At 44.7% G+C, this 14050-nt stretch overlaps 1 long non-coding RNA gene across 1 annotated transcript; it reads right to left on the reverse strand.

The window, feature by feature from the left end:
• Nucleotides 1-104: 104 nt before the first annotated feature.
• Nucleotides 105-13229, reverse strand: LOC311590133. The gene is made up of 3 exons (XR_014776777.1): nt 12741-13229; nt 11240-11687; nt 105-1984 (listed from the first exon to the last, which is right to left on the reverse strand). It is a non-coding gene; the product is annotated as an uncharacterized lncRNA (long non-coding RNA).
• Nucleotides 13230-14050: the final 821 nt, after the last annotated feature.

Raw genomic sequence — 14050 nt, forward strand, 5'->3', positions numbered from 1 at the left:
TTGAGGCCAGCCTGCACACAAGAGACTATGTTTTGAAGATGAAAGAGAAGACCCTTAAGCCTGGTGAGGCCGGCCTGAGCCACAGAAACACTATATGCCCAAAATAAAAAGAGGAAGGGAGGAAGAAAAAAGGGAGAATGGAGAGGAAGGAAGAGCAAAGAAGGAAGTGTAGGGAAGCCCATCCAGGTTCCTGGAGTGCTGTTTACTATTAAGGTGTCACAGTTTCCTGGCTCTCTATGTAGACAGAGCTAGAAATATATGTAATTTAAAATTACAAGAAGTACCTCAGGCTCGTTAGCATAACTATGGGGAGACAGAACGAACACTCCAGCAATGCCAATACCAGTGTGTTCTCACTTCAGAAAACTGCTTGGCAGCATTTAGAAAGGTTAGACACACAACGTCCACGTGACCCAGTGACTCCCCTTTTAAATCCATATCTAAAAGAAGTAAAGTGTCCACGTGACATCTTGGATTTGGGAATGTTCAGGGAAGGATTATTGTTATAGTTGAAACAACTCAGATGTCCAGGAGGTCAACATAAACAAAGTGTGGCATCGCCATACAATGGAATGTTATTTGGTGCCGAAGAGTAATGCAACACTGATGCACGCTTAAGCATAGATAAATGGCTGTGATGGATTGACTGGCAGCCGCCCACAAGATGCTCCATACCGTAGTTTCTAGAATGTGTTAAAGTCACTCTACTTGGAAAAAATAGTCTTTGCAGGTGTAAGTCAGTGATGGATGCTGCAAGGAGATTGGCCTAGACTGTCAAGGCTGGACCAGTCTTCCTTCATTATTTGCTATTATAGGGCTAAAAGGAATCTGGGGGAAAGGGTTTGTTCAGCTTGTGGGTTAGAGTCCATCACTAAGGGAAGCCAGAGCAGGGCTGCCCTGCACCATCCCGGAGTCAGGAACTAAGTCAGCCGGTGGAGAAGTGCTGCTTCTGGGCTTGTTTTTTCCAGCTTGTTCAGCTGCCATTCTTATTCTTCCTCAGACAGCCCACCTGACCCAGGGTGATGCTGACCAGAGTGGCCGTGCACCCCTCATCAGTTAGCAATTGGGAAAAGGCCTCAAAGACACAACCACAGGTTCATCTGACCCGGCCCCGGGCCGTTCTTCAGTGGAGAATCCTTCTTCCCAGATGACTTCAGTTTGCATCACGTTGACAAAATTAACCAGCCCAGGCTGTGAATGCAGCAGTCAGCATCCATGTAAGGGAAAGGTGTGCAGGTGGAGACGTGAGAGGCAGACGAGGGAAGGAGACGGGAGACGTCCTTGTGATGTGACTGCTGTCCTGGTTTCCTTTCCTGTTCCTGTGATAAGAGATGTAACAGTTGGGGCCAAAGAGGCGGCACAGCACGTAAAGCACTCTTACTGCTCTTGCAGAGGACCCAAGTTCAGTTCCGAGCACCCACACACTGGCTCACAACTGCCCACGTTCTAGCCTTCTTCTGGCTTCCACAGACTGGTGGTGTACATAAACCCATGCAGGTATACATAGACACAAATATATAATAACAAAAGTCTTTTAAAAAAATACCCTGACCAAAGCAGCTTAGGGGAGAAAAGGCTGACTTGGGCCACAAGTCCAGATTCTAGTCCATCACAGCAGGAAAGTCACAGCGGCAGGAGTCCGGAGCAATGACTCATATCCACAGTCAAGAGCAGAGAGTACATGCGTGCTTATGCTCAGCTAGCGCCCGACTCTTATGCAGTTCCTAACCAGAACTCAGCGAGGAGTGTCACTCACTTTTAGGCTGGGTCTCCCCACAGGGTAAGACAACTCCTTAAGACGTTCCTGCGGGCCAAGTCAACCCAAGTAGTTCTTCACCAATGGTGACAGGAGAGGAACCATCCGCCCTCAGGCCTCCAGGGAATGTCACCCAGTGGCACCTCAAGTCTGGCCTCTGTCTTCCAGAGAATCATACAGTACATGTCTGTTCTTTCAGCCACTCAGCTTTGAGAATACGCTGTGATCCTGTCAGAAAACAAATACAACTTTAAAACATTAATCTAGGAGAATAAAGCTGGACACCGAAAGCTGTATATTAAATTGCATACAAGGTGGACTAAAGTGTCGGAAGGGAACACGGTGGGTATTGGAGAGTCTTTAAAAAACCTTGTGAGAAACATTCACTCTACATTTGCATTGAGGTGTTTTGTGGGGAGTGTGTTCCACATCAATGTGATTATAAAAGTTAATATTCAAGATATACAGCAGTTTGCTTGACAAAAATCCCAAGAACTTCCGTAAAAAACTGTAAAATAATCTTTTTTTGGGTATAGGTAATATAAAAATGGAAGGCATTCTTTACTAAGGAAATCCTTATGTGATAGTATTTATTAAATATGGACACATATACCTAAAAGCTAAATAGCTTTTATAGCCAAAATACCATAAACAAGTTCCATTTCAAAAGTAGTCTATTTGAGGAAACCTTTTCAGATGACAAAATATACCTAATACTATTACATCTCATATTACTAGGGTCTTTAAACAGCAACAAGAAAAATGACAGGAAGCAGATAAGAAAAATATGAGGAGTATGAAGAGCAAAGACAACTGAGAGAAAATAAATTTTTGGATTTACCAACCAACACATCCTGAAAGGATGTAAGCATCCAAGAAGCAGTGAAAAGGTTAAGGGAAGAAAGGGTCCACTGTGTCTCTCCAGTCCAGGGTACAGCACACTGCAGTTGACTCATCCGACTAAGCGGAACAGCCGTTGAGCAATAACATTTACTGTTGGTGAGAATGAGGTTGGGGACCAAGGATGATTTCATAATTCCTGTAGAAATGTGTGTGCTATTATCAGCCAATTTGAAAAGATATTTTTTAAAACATGCTTATGTGCAGTGTGTGTGTGTGTGTGTGTGTGTGTGTGTGTGTGTGTGTGTGTGTGCGCGTGCGCGTGCTCATGTGTGTCCAAGGAATCTGGAAGAGGACACCAAATATCCTGTTCTATCACTCTCCACTGTATTGAGACAGAGTCTCTCTCTGGACTCTCAGCTAGGCTGGCCAGCAGTGATATTCTGGGATCTTTTTGTCTCTACCCATCCCATTAAGGGGGCTATAGGCAATCCTGGACATGCCCTGCTTTTTCTGTGGGTCATGGAGGAGTTGAATTCAAATCCTCAGGTTTGTACAGCTAGTGCTCTTACATACTGACCCATGCCCCCGGCTCTTGAAAAGCAATCTTGTGATATGTACTAATATTGTAATATGTACTAATATCAGTGGCATACATACATTGGATCTACTCTTGAATGCCAAGAGTCAGCCGGTGTATCATATTTGCAAGAATGATTATTTCATATTATCATCCACAGAGGCAGCAAGTTGGGTTGGGAAATGGCTGGATCAATGCTGTACCCATTACCATATGCCATGCGGTGTGCCAATGCTGTACCCACTACCGTATGCCATGCGGTGTGTCAATGCTGTATTTATTACCATAGGATGTTGTTCAGTATTTAAGTGGTTAGAATTAAAGGTATGGTGGTACACGCCTTTTATCCTAGTACCCAGAGGCAGGTGGATCACTGTGAGCTCGAGGCCAGCCTGGTCTACAAAGTGAGTCTGGGACAGCCAAGGCTACACAGAGAAACCTTGTCTTGAAAAAAATAAATATAAATATAAATAAATAAATAAATGCTTAGAATTATCTAGCTGACTCAAAAGTCCTACAGGTTCTATTGCACTAGGACTGCAAGTTTCAGGGAAGTATATCCTCATATGTGTGTGTACGAACGGGTGTGTCTTCTGTAATCCTCTACTGTTACGGCTCTGTCACCCTTTGTAGCTAACAAGCCACCTACGGATTGCCTTCCTGAAGTCAAATCAGCATTTTGTTCCCCAGTTACCTTCCATACTGTGAGCCCCCACCAAAGATCCTGGCCCAAACCAAGTCCTTGAGTGGTGGTCCTGGAAGAGTCTTTTTCTTATTTAAAATAAACTCTATTGAAGGCTAGCCAAACATTTCTAAAACTCCCGTTTATTCACAGCAAGCTTCAAGGGCTGCTCGATCTACAGTAGAGATAGACTTCCTTTCTCTTTAACTTGCCCTATAGGCTAAAAATAAAGAGGCTTACCTCATGCCTGCTCGTTTTCACCCAGCCAACTGAATACGGCTGGCATTTTTTTTTCCTTTGAGATGATCTTACAATTGGGAGGAAACATATTAGTGAAAGAGACAAGTAAATTGTTCTTACGTTTTTGGCAACTGCATCAGTGGTATAGATTAATAAAACCAGAATAAAATTATTCATCTTCTCTACCATTTCTGCAGTTGACAGTTGCTTTTTGAAGTTTCTGCCAAAGTTAGCTGTGAGTAGTATTTTTCTGAGTACAGCATTAAAAAAAAAAGTCTGTCTCTATAAAATAAATTAAGAAACTTCACAATACTGCACTTTATTTTTTCTTTTTTTTATTAATTTATTCATATTACATCTCAATTGTTAGCCCTTCCCTTGTATCCTCCTATTCCTCCCTCCCTCCCGCTTCCCAATACTGCACTTTTAAAAACTGTTTTTTTATGTAAACTACTTGGACTCTGAAAATAAGCTAGATCCTTTTGAGTATAGGGGACTAAAAATACAAATTGTTCTTAGCTCACATTGCGTTGTCGAAAGTTGCTTTTTGTTAAGCCCACCACAGGCTGAAGGTTGGGTTCTATGGTAGAGCAGGCCTGGCTTGTATAAGGCTGTGGTTCTGAGGTAGAGCAGGCCTGGCTTGTATAAGGCTATAGTTCTGAGGTAGAGCAGGCCTGGCTTGTATAAGGCTATAGTTCTGAGGTAGAGCAGGCCTGGCTTGTATAAGGCTATAGTTCTGAGGTAGAGCAGGCCTGGCTTGTATGAGGCTGTGGTTCTGAGGTAGAGCAGGCCTGGCTTGTATGAGGCCGTCATCCAATTCTGAGACAGGACTTTGTTCCAGGGATGATGATGATGAAGCTCCACAGCTCCATTCAAGACTGAACTGGGAAGAATCAAGCAAGTGAATCTTTTGCTGGAAAACGGAATAAAAGCCGAACAAATCCTGCACTGCCCCATTCAGAGTTGCTGGAGAAGTAGTATGGACACTCATAGTGACCTACATTTTCAGGATTCTATCAATGAAAGCATACAGTTTAAAAGTCAGGGTTTGAGGCTTTGAATATAGTGCACTCACCTGACACACAGGAGGCCTCTGGGGGCTTGGTTCCCAACACTGAACAAAAAGACGTGTAAATCTTAAGCAGAAGGTTCCCCCACTTTAGTCTATGCAGAGTTATTTTCATATTATGACATCCTTCACCCCCCCCCCCAATTTATCTCTACCTGAAACTGATGGTAATTCTAGGTTTATAAAGTTATATAAAGCAAAAGCTTCATTCATATATCATGATATTTTAGCTAAAATGAAGATGGGTTGTGGTCCCTACTCTGTTGTGTGGTAACTGTCCTAGGCTGTGGGATTCTACACTGCTACACTGTAAAAAGATGCCGTGTGTGTGTGTGTGTGTGTGTGTGTGTGTGTGTGTGTGTGTATGTGTATGTGTGTGTGTAATCTCTTTTCTTGTTTAAAATTCCATATTGTTAGGCCAGCAATGCCTCTGTACCTAACAAAAATGGAGTTCTTCATTCATCCATTGAGACATGTGTACCAGACCCAATCATGTGTCTAGTGTTGTTCTAGACTCAGGGAACACAGTAAGTACCAGCTCCAATATGGAAGAAGGAAAGATCTAGCTTGCGTCAATGTCATCCACATTCTTTCTTGTGTTAGGCTTGTCCACAGAATTCTCTTGCCTTGTAATCTATATACGGCTGCTCCTCATCAGTTCATAGTTTCACCACCTTGACTTGTCAGCAGTGTGTGACCTAGTTCATTTCATCGTCCTTCGAGGTCAGGTTTCTTGGTGGCTACAACAGCCCCACTGTCTTAGTGGCTGCATCTTTTCCATCTTACAAATTCCTGGCATTTGCTAATTTGTAAATGCCAGAGGGGCTCCGAAACGTCACTCTTGGGTCTCTTGCATTCCCTTTCTACTCCTGGTGCCATTTATGTAGGTCTATGGCTTTGAGATTTGCTGCCACTCCCAAATTCCTCTCTTGAGCTCCACTCCTTCCCAGAATTCCAGAGTCACGTGCCACCCTCTCCTTTGCTCCTGCGCAGGCCCTGGTCCTTGCTGAGATTTACTGCTGATGGACGAGAAGAACAGCAGAGAGCAATGGAAACTGAACCATAGCTGTGGTCAAAGTGGAGGTTTGGCTGGCCAACCAATCAGCTACGGTGTTGAGGGAACCCTCACAATCATTGCAGTTGAGGCTAGAGAGATCTCCATCTGTGTGAACCAGTTTTATGGATGCATGCTTCCCTCAGAGAGGGGGAAGCCTCAGGTAACGTAGCTCCCTTCCATGGAGAACAACTCCTAGCTAAGATCCAGTTGGGAGCTCTTGGCAGACATTTGTAGCCTCTCACCCTGCGGGGTCATCCAGGTGACACCACAAAGCTTCTGCTGCCACCCAGTATCAGCTAGCAGCTACCATTCCCTTATTTACATAGTTTCCCCTTCAAAGTATATATTTCTTGTCTAGTTATTGATTTGCTTTTCGTTTCTTTCTAGAATGTAGCAGCACATGAGGACAGACACTTCCCCTCTTTCAATTTGTTTTATGTAACCAGCACCTGCGGATACTAGCCAAGACGTAGCAAATGAGCATTCTCCAATATACTGTGTGCTTACTAAATGCTAGGAGCTATTTTACATTCAAGGAAGGTGGAAACAAACCAGACAAAGACTCTGTCCTCATGGAGCTGAGGTTCAAGCAGAAGCAAGTTGCATACACAGCACATGGGGCAAAGGAGTGCATCTATACTGCACAGTGTAAAGTGGGGTCGTGGGGTCTGAGCATGTGTCTCAGTGGGGAGAGCACTCGCAAAGCATGCCCAAAGCCCTGGGTTCCATCCCCGGCACCGTGTAAACCCAGCACAGTGGCATGCACCTGTGATGCCAGCACATGGGAGGTAGAGGCAAGAGGACCAGAAGTTCAAAGGTCATTCTTGAGTGTATAGTGAGTTTGGGGGCAGCCTAAGATACGCAAAAATCTCATCTCAAACAAAACATGGAATTCCAGCTAAATTAGGCTGGTTAGTATTTCACTAACCTGTCTCCATTAAGCAGTCTGCCATGCAAAATCTTTCACTGAGTTTCAGGAAAGCAGTGCAGACTAGACTTAAGAGTTATTTATTTGCTTGGAAAAAAAAAATCCCATATCACTGGGATATGTGTGTTTTGCCTAGCTTAAGAGTAAAGCATGTGTGTGGGGGGGAATAAGAGACCCCAGTCTTAGTCCCCCCAAAACAAAAAGAAATGCTTACTTAACTGGAATTTTTATCAGTCCACATTCCTTTCCTTGCACTAAAGAGCAAGGCTGTAATTACATTTGAATAGATAAGGGATAAAGTGTTTTTTGCACTGAATGGATAATTTACGGTTACTTTGCACATACAAATATAATTTTTCCATTACTTTAGTTTCAGTGACAGTTAAGATGTAATAAAGACCAGGAAATAACACTTTAGCTTTTATGTCATTATCATTGAGCCACAGATGCGTCTTTTAATAGCAGCCATCTCTTTAAAAGCTGTGTTTTCTATGGCATGTTTGATCTGATCCAGAGCCAACTGGAGTTTCGCATTACAGAGCTTTGGTGGGACAGTGGCTTCCCCCTTGCCTATTTGCCAACAACGTGAGCATCTCTCACTGTATTTTCTCTGTGACAGTGAACGCGACCACCAACATTATTGTCAAAGGCACGCAAACTAGTCGGGGAGAGAGAATTTCCCATCTCTGCCTTCTACAAATCATTTCAGCCTAGCAATGAAGGAAGCGTGGGGAAGGCCCAAGAATATTTACATCAGGGCCAGCAAGATGGCTCAGTGGGCAAAGGCACTTGCCTCCATGTCGGGTTACCCGAGATCAATCCTCAGACCCACCTGCTGGGAGGAGAAAACTGACTCCTGTAACTTGTCCTCAGATTTATATGCAAATGGGATGTGTGTCTGCTCACCAGTGCAAAATGAATAGAAAACTGTAAAAGAAGGTTGAAAAGATTGTCCGCCATTCATCAGGGTCTCAAAGGGTCAGTGCTAACTGTCAGCTTTGTGGGATCTATGGTCCCTTCCGGGGTGGTTCTCTGGGCCTGCCTGTGAGGGTTATCTGGATTGCATTAATTCACGTGGGAAGGCCCCACTTAACTGTGGGCAAGAACAGCTCCTGGACAGAGACCCTGAGCTGCAGAGAACCAAGCAGGCTGGTGGTGTATGCAGTCATTGGTCCCTGCTTCCTGAAGGCGGGTGTTATGTGGTGAGCAGCTGCTTCGCGTCCCAGCTGCCCTGACTTCCCCACCACAAAGGACTTGATGTACCTTGAACTGTGAGCCAAAATGAACCTGTTCTTTCTTAAGGTTTGTTTAAAGGGCGTGTGTGTCAGTTTTTGTTTGTTTTTGAGACAAGGTTTCTCTGTGTAGCTCCAAGAATGTCAAAATGAAAACTGGAAAAAAAAAAGACTAGATTTTTTGTGTGTGTGTTTTCATATGTGTACACATGTACATGGATATGCTTTCCTGTGTGCATGTGTGGAGGCAGGAAGTTGAGTTTGATTATCTTTTTCTATTGCTCTCGACCTTACTATTTTCCTACGGGGTCTCTGATTGAGCTTAAGTATGCTGAGTAGTCTGAACGCACTGGTTGTCAAGCCTTCGGGAGCTAGCGCTCTCTGCACATTGGGGCATGAGTTACAGCACACACTACCGCCCCCGGCTTTTTATGTTGATGCTCGGGACCCAAACTCGAGCCTTCAAACTTGAGCAGAAAACGCTTTAACCACTTAGTCATAGCAAAAGCAATAGGCTAGCCCCTCTCCTCTCCCTCCCTTCCTGGCCCCCAAGTTTCACTTTTAACAATGTGAAGTAATGAAGTCACTGGGTCACACTGTTCTCTACTTAAGCGGCTCTGTTCCTTTACACAGATAACTCTTTTTTTTTTTTGGTTTTTTGAGACAGAGTTTCTCTGTTTAGCCTTGGCTGTCCTGGACTCGCTTTGTAGGCCAGGGTGGCCTCGAACTCACAGCGATCCTCCTGCCTCTGCCTCCCAAGTGCTGGGATTACAGGCGTGCGCCACCACGCCCGGCTTACACAGATAACTCTTACTTTTCTAGTGAATACCAATACCAAGTCAACATTAATTGGCTGTGAGGTCACTTCCATTTTCGATTTCCAAGGCAAGGTCTTAGATATTGCAGCTTGCCTAAATCTCACTAAGTAGACTCCGTACGTAGCAGAGGATGACCCTAGGACAGCTCATCCTCCTGTCTCCATCTCCTGAGTGCTGGAATTACAGGCGTGTGCTGCGCATCTTGCCACCGGATGGTTAGGAGCAGTTTCTCAGCCCTGGGAACAACCGTTTTGGATGCTGATTCCCACAGTTGTGTCCTCTGCTGCTTCTCTGTGCTTGCTGTGTGAGCTGTGCAGCACCATCACAAGCCCATGCAATGTAAATGGTGGCTGGGGCATTGCTCTCAAGTTGCTCTGGCCTCACATGATGCTTCTCCACTGCACTCTCACACAACCTCTGGGTTGTATGCATGTTTTTGAAAATAATTTTATTTATTCTTTGAAATTTCACCAACCGGTGGTGAAAATTCAGGCCTTTAATCCCAGCATTTGGGGATCAGAGGCAAGCAGATCGTTGAGTTTTGAGACCAGGCTGGTCGATAAAGTGAGTTCCAGGATAGCTAGGGTTATATAAAGAAACCCTGTTTTGAAAAACAAAACACAATTTTTTTATACATGTATACAATGTTTCTTGATTCTATCTACCCCACTTACTCTGTCTCTCCAGATCCCTCTGGGATTCCACAAACACATATCCCTTCCAACGTCATGTCATTGTTATTATTGTTGTTGTTGTTGTTGTTTTTATTAACTATAACTATGATAATACCAATGCACTGTAGTTCATCAGATAGCTCCTCAACTAGGGGCGGGGCCTCAGTAGACCCTCCCCAATCCCTGCTGGAATTTGTACTTAGTTTCATTTTTTTGTAGCTTCCCAGGCCTGGCTAGCAAGGCTAGTTTTGCTATGCACTAAGACAGATAAAGACAAAAAGACAGGTAATTAAGCTGAGCTAAGAGTTAATTGTTCATATTGATTGATCTATTGTTACATAAGAAATCCCTCTCTCCTCTACCTAAGCAACTTTAAACAAATACAATGTCCCGGTGTCTGAGGGCTGGGAATGCAGGGTAGCTAGGCTGACTAAAGGTCTCGCCTGAGGTCATGGTCAAGCTTTTTGCAGTGAGGTCTTTGGAGCTGTGACTGGACCTCCAAAGCTCATGGAGATGACCGTTGAAAAGAGGTTTTATTTCCTTGCAAGGTACCTTTTCATAGGTCTGTCCATGACAAGGATTTCCCCAGAGCAAGTGACCAAAGGGCAGTGATCAAGATAGCTACGATCCTTCAAAAATTAATCTGGGACATCACATATCATTCCTTGTGGTCACCCAGACCAGCTTTAGTGTACAGTGTGAGGGAACTCACACAGATCGAAGCACCCGGTTGTGAGGATGGTGGAGCGCCATCTTGAAGGCTGTTTATCATATTGTCTGTCAGTGTCTTTAGGAAGAACAGCATGGCCATGAGCTCAGGACTCCCACCGACCTTGTTGGACATTTCACACTGCTGCCCAGGGTTCCTCCGTCACCACTTTCCTATGTACCTTCATCCCTGCTTGCTTTACACATGATTCAGAAATACCTTGGCTGGAGACTAATGCAAATTTAAGGTCAGTTTATATTTTCAAAGACATTAAAACCTATGGTTTGAAGTCACTAAAGGCTGACTGTCCTGTAATATGGAGGGTTGAAGTCACTAAAGGTGTCCCATAACATGAAGGGTTGGAGTTGTAGCTAGGAAACGAACTTTGTCCCACTTCTATCACTCCTTAGCAAAGGCCTGGAGCCACTGAAGGTGTTAACGCTTCACCTTCTGTGAATGGGGGATGGGGGATGGTATTTCCTGCTTCGTTTGACCTCCTAAGAGTCAAGGTTCTCCAATAAAGTTGGGCCAATAATCTGGAGAAAGATGTTGGACCCATATATGAGCTCGCTCCTTCCAAAACACTTGAGTCCCCGGCCCTAGAGGCACAACATTTCTGCTGGAAAGGCCACAGAGGCCACTGAACCCTTTTACCTTAAGTGATGAGCCAGGTCTTTCGTAGGACTTCTGGACTGTGTTGTGGGGCCATCTATGAATTCCTCTGCCTCGCGGCCTTCCTGGATTGCTGGACAAGGTCTGGCTTTCCCGGGATGACCGCTTCTTCTTATCACTGCTGTGTTTTGGCATTACTTTGCTTTGACCCAGACCTGTGTTCCCTACTCTTCCGGGTCATATTCATTTTTCCTTTGGGAAGGGGGAACATCCCAGCTACCACATTCCTCTGGACATTGTCTCCACTTCCCTGATGTCTGGTTCTCTCCAGAATATGGTGATTCCTCTCAGCTTTGATTTTTGTTACTGTTGCATACGTTGTCTTTATTTTGAGACAGGGTCACATTTAATGGCAGCTGGTCTTGGACTCATTGTACATAGCCAAGTGTGCTGGCTGGTCTTATGGCAACTTGACACAAGTTAGAGTTATCTGAAAAGGAGGGAGCCTCAGTTGAGAAAGTGCTGCCATAAAATCAAGCTGTGATTGATGGGGGAGGGCCCAGCCCATTGTGTGTGTGTTTGTGTGTGTGTGTGCGTGTGTGTTGTCACTATTGGGCTGGTGGTCTTGAGTTCTATAAGAAAGCAAGATGAGCAAACCATGGGGAGCAAGCCAGTAAGCAGCATCCCTCCACAGCCTCTGCATCAGCTCCTGCCTCCAGGTTCCAGCCCAGTTTGGTTTTCTGTCCTTACGTCTTTAGATGATGAACAGTGATATGGAAGTGTAAGCCAAATAAACTTTAGTCTCCTGTTCCAAAAAAGTGCTTTTTGGTTATGGTATTTCTGTGGCAGCAATAGAAATCCTAACTAAGACACCAAGGATGACCTTGGCCTTCTGAGCCTTTGGCCTCTACCTCCTAAGTGCTGGGAGTATACATGTGTACCTGTGGTGATACCCAGATGATGAAGTGCTAGGGCCCCGAGCCAGGCCCTCATGCGAGCGAGGCTGGCACCCCACTGACTGAGCGGTATCCCCAGCACTTTCTGCAGCTTTGTCTTTCCATCAGAACTTCTAGAGGAACCCTTCTGCTCACAATGGCCTTCCTTCCCTACGCTTCCTGTTCGGGGAGTTGGAGAAATACAACTTTCCTTGGGAAAGGGTGTGGCCATTACTTTCCTTTTACCGAAGAGATCAGCAGCACGGAAGGACTCTAGTTTCCTGTCTTCATTTGTTGTAAGATTTTTTTTCCTCTACTTTATTCCTTGATGCTTGCTCATCCTTTCTCTCAGATGACCTTTACCTGATTCACAAGCAAGCCACAGATAAGAGTACATGTAATTTCCTCTCTACCCTGTCTACCCCCTTCCTGTCTCTGCATCTAGGTTTATCTTGCCCATGACTAGGTCTGATGAATTAGGCTTCCTTGGGTTTTTTTCCAATACCAACCCCTCTGTCTTAGTTAGGGTTTCTCTTACTGTGATGAAACACCAAAATGAAAAGCAAGTTTGGGCGGTGGGGGGGTGGGGGTGGGGTCATTTGACTTACACTTCCATTTCACTTCATTACCAAAGGAAGTCAGGACAGGAACTCAAACACGGCTGGAACCAGGAAGGAGGAGCTGGTGCAGAGGACAGGGAGAGGGAGTGGTGCTGCTTACTGGCTTGATTTCCATGCTTGCTCAGCCTACTTTCTTCTAGAACCCAGGATAATGCTAGCTTGTGTTAAGTTGACATAAAACTAGCCAGCAGACCCTTTATTTTATACTTTAATCTCTACATCTCCCCTAGTCCTTTCTTATCTCAGTACGCTCAAGAGTCTTTTATGTTGAGACATCTTTCCTCCACATCTATACTACAGCTCATGAACACCCCGCACAAGGCCAGCTTGATGGAAAAACTGTCCACATTCTCACTGGCTTCCTAATTTCCTGACTCTACTAACTACAGTCACATTTTGGTCATACAACTAGTTACAAACTGCTTTCTTCTGGTCAGCAACTGTCCTCATCCTGGTCACCAACTGTCCTCATCACCAACTATCCTTATCACCAACTGTCCTCATCCTGGTTAGCAATTGGCCTCATCCTCATCACTAACTGTCCTTATCACCAACTGTCCTCATCCTGGTCACCAACTGTCCTCCTCACCAACTGTCATCCTGGCCAGCAACTGTCTTCATCTAACTGGAAGCAGTAAAGTTTCTTTTTCTTTCTTTTTTTTAATTTTTTTATTTTTTTAGTTTTAGGGGTGTGTGTGTGTGTGTGTGTGTGTGTGTGTGTGTGTGTGTGTGTGTGTGTGTGTGTGTGTGTTTCAACACAGGGCTCATCTGTGTAGCCTTGGCTGTCCTGGACTCACTTTGTAGACCATTTGTTGAACTCACGTTGATCCTCCTGCCTCTGCCTCCCTGTGTGCTAGGATTACAGGTGTGCTCCCCCTCACAGACTCCCCTTCTTTGCATCACAAGCTGTTTGTAGCTCAGTCTCTAATGCAGTTTTTTTTTTTTACTCTTCTGAGCACCTGGCAGGGCTTCGTGTTGCCCTGTCTTTCTGCTTGCTCTCTGCAGTTTCCTGGTGTCCCTGTACCCTGGCTGACTCCTCTCTTTTCTTTTCTTTTTTCTTTTTTAAAGATTTCTTTATTTATTATGTATACAGTTTCCTGCCTGCAAGCCAGAAGAGGACACCAGATCTCATTATAGATGGTTGTGAGCCACCATGTGGTTGCTGGGAATTGAACTCATAACCTTTGGAAGAGCAATCGGCGCTCTTAACCTCTGAGCCATCTCTCAGCGCCCAACTCATCTCTTTTCTGATAGCTCTCTTCTGCCCTTCTGTATAACCCACTGCTCTCAGTATCTGA

Source organism: Acomys minous (assembly GCF_964271855.1).
Source record: "Acomys minous genome assembly, chromosome: 19".
NCBI classification, from domain to species: Eukaryota; Metazoa; Chordata; class Mammalia; order Rodentia; family Muridae; genus Acomys; species Acomys minous.